At 33.3% G+C, this 8,920-nt stretch overlaps 1 long non-coding RNA gene across 1 annotated transcript; it reads left to right on the forward strand.

Moving 5' to 3' along the window:
* The first annotated feature begins 3,294 nt into the window (after positions 1–3,294).
* Positions 3,295–7,564, forward strand: LOC133865438 (uncharacterized). The gene is made up of 3 exons (XR_009899730.1): positions 3,295–3,464; positions 3,542–3,607; positions 7,365–7,564. It is a non-coding gene; the product is annotated as an uncharacterized LOC133865438 (long non-coding RNA).
* Positions 7,565–8,920: the final 1,356 nt, after the last annotated feature.

Here is an 8,920-nt window from a genome sequence, read left to right on the forward strand (position 1 = left end):
ATCCCAATCTCAAAGAAATCAATCGATGTATCCATCGATTGAATTACAACAAACATTAAATAAAGATCATCAATCTAAAAAAATAAATTGACGTGGAATTTGAATATATATATAAGAACAATGAATCTATGAATATCATGACAAGAGTATAGGTGTTATCATTGATGAGGTTTCATCCTCAACCTTAGTTGAGGATTTTAGCCTCTCATGACTAAAAACACCAAGAACTCGTGAAATGAAATCATGAAATAATAAAAGCGAAGAAGAAAAAGAAGAACCTAAGTTTTTTTTTTAAAAAAAAGTAAAAATAAAACAATAAATTAAAACAATGGGAAAGAAAGGAAGAACGGAAACGAAGTAACAATAAACAAAAGATAAGTGATGAGAAAGAAAGAAGAACAATTGAAAATTAAATAACAATGTCAAAGAAAGAAAGAACGAAAATTAAATAAAAAGTAAGCAATAAATAAAAATGAAAAGAAAGAAGAACAACTGCAAATTAAATAACTTAAAATTAAAGCGATTAATTAAATAGCAAATAAAATAAAGAAGAACAACTGAAATTTGAATAACTTAAAATTAAAAGAAAGAGTAACAACTTACAAAAGAAAAGAAAAGAGCTAAGACAAGTGCTCTGAAGAGAAAGGTTTATGCCCTAAGTGGTACCTAGCAAGGGGTATTTATAGCAGAAGATTAGGTTAAACCAATCTTTCACAAAATGGCACCTTTACCCCTCTAAACCCTAATAGGAGAAAAGAACGTTAGGGTTTAAGCCCATATTTTCAAAATGACACCTCTACTCCTCAAAAACCCTAGTAAGATAAAAGAATGCTAGGGTTTGGAGTGTCTGCAATCTCCAGGAACAAGGAAATTCACACTCTTATATTGCGGGGCATTTATGACATGGCAGACATTCGAATTAGGAAAATTCTATTTCACAATGATTTGTAGTATTTTGAATTATCTTTCCAACAACGGTGATTTCACTTCAATCCGATACTTGAGCTGAATGTTATGATCAAAATACTATGACTTGTGCAGAACTTGAAATTTAATCCAATCCAATTTTGACTTCCAAAATTTGCATTTTTTTCACTTTAAAACTACGGTTTTCTCTCTAGGATCTGCAAAATACCAAAATACAAAAACTAACCAAAAATATTAGAAAATAACAAAACTAAAGGTCTAACTAATGCAAGTCCAAATATACAATATTTGGCACTCATCACAAGACATGGAGAAGAATTGCAATTGTCCAGACGTCAAGGCAACACCGTCCAGACGCTAGGGCAACACCATCCCTATGCGGCCTTGAGATGGTATTGCATGAAGCGCGTTATGGAAATTTGGTTGCACAGTTGTCCATCCTAACGGTCTTAGCTTGCGTCCGATTGCTACCTAGAGAAATCAGAGACAGACTTGATTTAGGTCTTCTTAACCTATTAATAGAGGACTCTAGGCATGTACAATTTACAGAATTCGGTATTGAATTCTTCATTGCTTAGAGAGTATATTTTAGGGAGAAATTGTGAAAATCCCCTAGCTGTCAAGCCATTGCCATTATGTGCTATTGTTGTGCTCATTATTGAAGTCTATCTTAGGGAGGAACCCTAAGGTAAAGGAATCCATAGAAGACCCCTTCAAGTATGAGACTTGGTTGGGAAGCGTTCACATTGGGTTATGTGTTAGAGTGCTAGATACGATCGCTACATCGGGTATGTGAGTGTTATTGTTTATGTACTAGCTTTGTCTTCTGATAGTGGATTTCTTGGGTTTAGCGGCCCCGGAGTGGGTTTTCTCTTCATTGAGTTTCCACTTCGTTAACAAAATATTTGTGTTCTTTAAATTCCGCATTTAAAATATTTTGTTACACATTGTTCACACACAAAGCAAATTAGAAGTCATTTAAATTTTCAATTGGTATTAGAGTTTGGTACACTTTGGTTAGATTTATTTCTTCTGTGTAATATTTTTGACTTCTTCTCATTTTTTTTTTCGCTATGTCTCAAAATCATAGTACTATTCTTGTCTTTGATGGTACGAACTATGGCTATTGGAAAGCTCGCATTTTTTTTTTTTAAAATCCATTGATTGTTGGCAAATTGTTGAATCTGGTTGGACTAAACCAGAGGATACAACTCTCGAACTGATTCCTGCAAGAAACACACGACTTGCTAATGATAAAGCCCTCCATGCTCTTTGTCAAGCTCTTTCACTGTCTAAATTTGCAAAAATTTCAAATTATGAAATCGCTCAAGAAGCATAGCAAATCTTAGAAACAACATATGAGGGCACAAAACCTGTTAAATCTGCCAAGCCCCAAATGTTGATTTCTTGATTTAAACAGATTAAGATGCCTGAAGATGAGACATTCAGAGAGTTTTACACTAAGATGAGCGGCCTGAGAAACTCAATGGTGAGTCTCGGGAAGACCATCTCGAATGTAAAGCTCATCCGAAAAATTCTAAGATCTTTGCCTGAACGTTTCAGAATTAAAGTGACTACCATTGAAGAAAGCAAGGATCTAGAAGAGATGAAGATTGAAGAGTTGGTGGGATCTCTTCAAACATATGAGCTTTCCCTGCCTTCAGTCAAGAAGGTAAACACTATTGCCCTCCAGGCATCCAAGAAAAAGGCCAGAGTCTCATTTGAATAAGACTTTAATAATGAAGAAGATGCTATGGCAATGATGGCCAAAACTTTTGGGAGATTAATGAAGAATGATAAACTCAAGAAGAAATTCTTCGAAAGACTGAAGAAGGCCCCCAGAGAATCTGAGCCTAAAGAAGTTGAGAAGACAAACCCAAGAGGCTCTAGATGTTTTGAATGCTCAGGCTATGGGCATATACGGGCTGACTGTAGGAATCTCAAGCAGGGTAGGGTAAAGGGTAAAAACTTGTTGTGCAAATATCTACCCGTAATGTCCTGGACATTATTTTATAATTAAATTTTAAAATTTGAGTAAATAAGTGATTAAAGTTAATTCAGTGTTATTAAAAATACAAGAGAATATTTTTAAAGTCCAAAGAAAAACAGAAAAAAAAAGAAATTATAAAATAATATATATATATATATATATATATATATATATATATATATATATATATATATATATATATATAGAAAAGAGGCCTGATGGCCTTTAAATCAAAAGGCCATACGGCCATTAAGAAAAGCAATGGCCAAATGGCCATTAAAATAATAATAATAATATTCTAAAAAAAAGAAATAAAAAAGAAAGAAAAGAAAATTGAAGGGCCAGTTAGCCCTTCACTAATTAAATAAGAGGCAGTGGCTCTTTTTCTGTCGGAACCAAGAGAAGAAAAAAAGAAAAGAGGGAAAGGGTTCTCATTTTTCCATAGAAAGAAATCATGATCCACAAAGATCTAATCGTTCAAACTCAAATTCGACTTTGGAAACGTGATCTACGCGTGAGGATCTATGTTCTTACAGATTGTTTTGAGGTAAAACACTAAACTCATGTTCTTGAGATTTTGGGTTAAAATCTTGAAATATGAATTTAATCTAGTATTTTCTTTAGGTAATGGGTTACTTGGAACTTGTTTGAGACTGCCCAAACCATGGGTTTTGGTTTGGTAAATTTTTGGTGAGTTTCCTCAAATCCTAACTTTTGAAAATTTGATTTTGATGGTGTTTTTAAGTGATTAATCCTTAGTAAATGCTATTAGGTTAATAATATTGTGGTTAGAGTAGTGTTTTTGTAAATTGTGGGTTAAGTTTAGAAACCCTAATTTGTTGGGTTAAATTAATTTGGAGTTTTTAAGTGATTAAAACCTAGAATGTTAAATTATGTTAATAAGTTAGTAATTGTTGTAAAAGAATAATGAACATTTTTGGGTTAATGTTATTTTAAATGTGGTAGTATTTTATGTGACTAGGTTAATGAATATAATTTTAGGGTTAATAATATTGAGAAAGTGTTAGTGGAAATAATTTATGGGTTAGGGAATTTAATTGCGGGTTAGTAATTAATATTATGAGTAAATAGTTAAATAGTAATTTTAATGTTTATCCCTAAGTAAATACGTTGGGTTAGTATTATTTGAGTTTAGTTAGTGTCTAGAATTTATAGGTAGATGCTTGGAACCCTAAAAATTCTATGGGTTTTCGAAGGGTAAGCTCTTGAGCAATTTAAGAGCTAAATGTCTGTCTAATGTTAGAAATGTGAAATAATGTGCAATGTGTATTTTCTCAATGACGCATTGCAAGATGATGTCTAGGAGACCTAGTGCTTAATATCCGCGTAGTCAAGGTGATATTCTACTTACTGAGAAACTACTTTTTATTATATAGTAGAATTGCAAAATATATATGATGTTTTATAAATCTGAACCAACTGTATGTTGAATATATCTGTTTTGGATGCTTTGAGTATTTTTGAGTATGTTGAACTTATCAATGATATTTTGGAGAATTGTATATTGTATGTGGAGTGTGGAATGAACTGTGAGACTGTGTGCTGCGGTTGGGAATTTTAAGTATTGTATTTGGTGTGTGAGATATTGGTTTTGTGGATTTGGGAGTGTTATCATAAACTATTTTGGGAGCATATTGCATTGGTGCATGGTTACACAATCTTGGGGACTCGAATACTTGAGTCTAGGACTCGGCTATTTGTGTCTGGGACACGGCTATTTGAGTCTAGGACTCGGCTATTTGTGTCTGGGACACGGCTATTTGAGTCTAGGACTCGGCTATTTGTGTCTGGGACATGGCTACTTGAGTCAAGGACTCAGTTTCTTGAGCCAAGGGCTTTGGGAACATTACATATGCATACTTGTATCATGTTGTATTTGTGTGTGCTATTTTCGTGATATATACTGTAGTTTTGCTAAACATATTAATTGCATGATTTTAAATGCATTAAGTTTGATAGTGCGAAGATGATTGCATTGCCTAGAGTTAAAGATACCATTGTCTATGTAATACCGCGCGAGTTGTCCAGCAATGGCAATAAGTGTACGGGATTAGGCATGGTGTTATGGGATGCTAATGTCTATGTAAGACTGTCTCAAGTTGTCTTTGTTCTTCAGCTGAGATGTGATTGTATAGTAAAGTCTCACTCTCCTACTCGCATGATCACACTGGCGTTCAAAGGCAATAAGCTTGATAGGAGTAGGCTTAGTGTTGCCTAATTCGGGGAATGTGGATGTCTTAGTACAGCTAAACTAAATGCCATGTTTTCTTGCTTAGACGTACTTGTATGCTTGAGATTACTCGCGTGCATGTATGATTGAGCCACCGATCAAAAATAATATATTGTAGATGACCTTATATATAGAGGCTTCCAAGGTGGGATGACTATAACTTCTATATATGTTCGCAGCTCCATAGTGTAGCGCCCTAGATTTTAAGACAAAGATTTAATGTCTTATGTTAGATTTAAAATCTATTAATAAGGCAAAATAATAAATATGAATATTTATGAAAATAAATATTCATTGATTAAAAAACGTTTATAGTTTCAATTCAATAAACAAACCTTAAACTTTGGAATGATCGAAACAGGGTCAAACGAACTTCGTTTTAGTCGATTCAAAAACTGTTGTGCTCACAATAGAAATATCTATCACATGGTAAAATTTGGTGAAAAGTCCACCAGTTGACTTTTAGGATTTATAGTTGACTATTTAAGTGCCAAGTTGCACTTTTGGTTGAACTTTGACTTCTAAATTTATGCTTGATAAATGTGTTTTTATGGCTTATAATTACTCAATATAGTATATATAAAGTTTATACTTGAATTCTGTGAAGTCAGAACTCAATTTGGTAACAGTTGACTTTTTGGCTAAAACCGATGGCTTATTAATCCAACTGTCGAATTTTTAGCAGAAATGAGTTAAAAGCTCAACACTAGTTGGCCCTAACTTCCTCCAGATCTGTATTTTTGTATTAAATTCTCCTAGTGGCCAGCCACCATGTGTGTGAGAGAGAGAGAGTTGGCTTAAATTCCATTTCTTTAATCATAATGCAAATGCACTACCTTAGTAATGATGAAACCTATGTACCTTGGAGATAAGGCTAAGATGCATCAACTCCCATCCATTAGATCAAAATGTGTCTACTTGATCCTAACCATTCATTCTCTTATAAATAAGGTGGAAAGATGCAATATCCATTAAGCTTCACTCACTCACACACCTACGACCAAGAGAGAAAATTGTGAGATTTGTGTAGTTTTGTGTGGTTCAAGGCTTGAAGTGTATACTAGGAAGTATTTTGGTAAGCTTCCAATCATTAGTTTCATTAATGGTTTAGGTTTTGATTTCATTACTTGTTTTATGAGTTGTTTAAAGACCCAATAAGCTTAAGAGATAAAAGAATTAAAGTAAAAGTAATATAAACTACTTTTATATTTCAATGTCCTCATGACTTTCATGAGTGGATCGTATTTATATTTCATTGTCCTCATGACTTTTATGAGTTGATCGTATTTATATTTCCTTTTATATTTCATTGTCCCCATGACTTTCATGAGTTGATCGTATTTACTCTTATTGTCCTTATGATATTTTTTAATCTTTTAAGTTCATATTTGGTGGTATTGGTCATATAGCCTCGTCATCAAATCATGAACCAAGGTTTTAAGATTGTTATAAGTGATTGTCTCAAACATAAAAATGAAGTGATGGATAATAATAAATATAAAGAGATGAGGGTCTATAAGCAATGATTTGTTTGATACATAATTGATATACATATTATTGTGTGGATGGATTTATTATAGAGCTAAGAGACTGCGGAGAATAACTGTGAGTATTCCTTACTCACTCAGAATGATATGTGTGGCTTTCCATAATGTTGTGATTTCGGCTTTATTTAATTGTTTGCGCATGTGGAGTTTGCATATTTTGTTATTTTAATTAATGAATTTATTTATAAAAGAGTTGGGAGTGACGTCTCCCAACGGACCAGGGAGTGACGTCTGCCTGTGCCAAAAAGATAACAAATTATTAGAGGAGTAACGTCTCCTTAGAACTCACTAAACGGGAATGATGTTTCCTATCATTCGCTAAACGGGAGTGATATCTCCTATAACACGTTAGCCAGAGTTTTGTCTTCTAATACTCATTAAATATGAGTTTTATCTCCTAATACTAATTAGATAGGAGTTACGTCTCCTAGATTTTATATACTGGAGTTACATCTCCATTTGATGAATGCAAGGAGAAAATGGTTATTTAAATAAATAAGACTGTGCATATAAAACTGTCATTACTTTATGTGCATATAAAACTATCATTACTTTATATTATTACATTGTGTTGCATTTACTTAATTAAATTAGTAATCTTATCATTGTTGAAAGCAGTTGACTGACCCATATATTTATATATGGGCAGAATAGCCCATTATGCAGGCATGAAAGAGTATAAAGCTCAAGGATTGGATTTTGTTAGCATTGAAGAGTTAAGAACTGTTTATTAATGTAGCTAATGATTACAGTGATTTCTTTGTATCAGTTTGGAATGTAATATTTTAATTACATTTGTCTTTCAATAAACTCTGATGTATCTTTTTAAAGAAGATAAAATATGTTCCGTTGCCGATTTATAACTCTGATGATGTCGTAATGTCATGTGAAAATCAAAATTTTCATTTACGTCTTTTTGCAAAAGGCGGGGCGTTACACATAGTATGCTTTAAATGTTTTCTATTAGTTGGTATTTACTGCATCAGTTATGGGGGTTTTTCAAACAAAAGTTTATAAAATTGGTAGTTGATATAGTATACGGGAGACTAGAAAGGAAAGTTGGTTCTTTGCGAAAACTCAATAAGTTTAATATCATTGAGGTCTCGGTATGTTTTATACTGAGACGGTGAACTCATTCTTTCACCTATACGGATGCAGCAACCCCCGCAACCATGTAGACATTGATGCTTTGGTTGCAGGTTCTGCGGATATAGATATTGACTCGTCCACCTAGCATATGGGATGCTATATTGGAGCATATTGCGACAGCCATAAGTCACAGACTTATGGGTAGTCCGTATTTTGGGTTTTTTATTTATGGCTCGTATCCTACGTGGTATTTGTTGAATCTGTATTTTAGTATGTAGTTAGTGTAATGTGTTTTATAAGCCTTAAATAGATAGACTCGTAAATGGCTCTTGTTGTAATTAACTGTTATGTATTAGATGTATTTCCGCTTATGATATGTGTTCCGCTGCACATTGAGTATTATATTCCGATGTTAGATGTAACTCTGATTATCAGGTGCATGTTATGGGGCATGTGCCATATGTTGGCTGAGCGACATGTAGTCATGCCACTATGAAGATCCGTTTGTACTTTTTTTAAAAAAAAGGGTCGTCCCACTACCTAAATAAATAGATAAATATTTGTACGTTTTACTCGTAAGTGCACAAGATCAAAACGATAGTATAGTAAGCAAATACGAGATCATTCCCACGAGGATTGGAAAATTATACTTAAAAAGTTTTTCTAAATAATTAAGATGAGTGAAAAGAAATAAAAATATTAATAAGATCTAATAAGAGAAGAAACAAAAATATTAAAGAAATATAATAGGAGATAAGGTAAGGCTTCGATATCCACCGCTAATCATACTTAATTAAGATTCACAATGCCAATGCTACGATCATAACTTAATACTTAATGTTTAACGGCCACAAGGGCATGGTATCTACTCCTAAAGCCATTGATTTCCCTAAGCCACAAGTTAGGCATGGTATCTACTCTAACTCTTTTCTTCCTTGAAGGATTTAGCATGGTATCTACTAAGTTGTTATTCAAGAAAGCATAAATCTATAGAAATCAGTAAACACACTCAGGTTGGAACATAGTATCTATTCCAGCTGTCTTTATGTTGATTATTCCAAGAACCTATGATGGGGTTCTTTTGTTACTTTATTATGCCCAGGACTCGGTCATCCA

The sequence above is a fragment of the Alnus glutinosa genome, chromosome 4, assembly GCF_958979055.1.
Source record: "Alnus glutinosa chromosome 4, dhAlnGlut1.1, whole genome shotgun sequence".
NCBI lineage: Eukaryota > Viridiplantae > Streptophyta > Magnoliopsida > Fagales > Betulaceae > Alnus > Alnus glutinosa.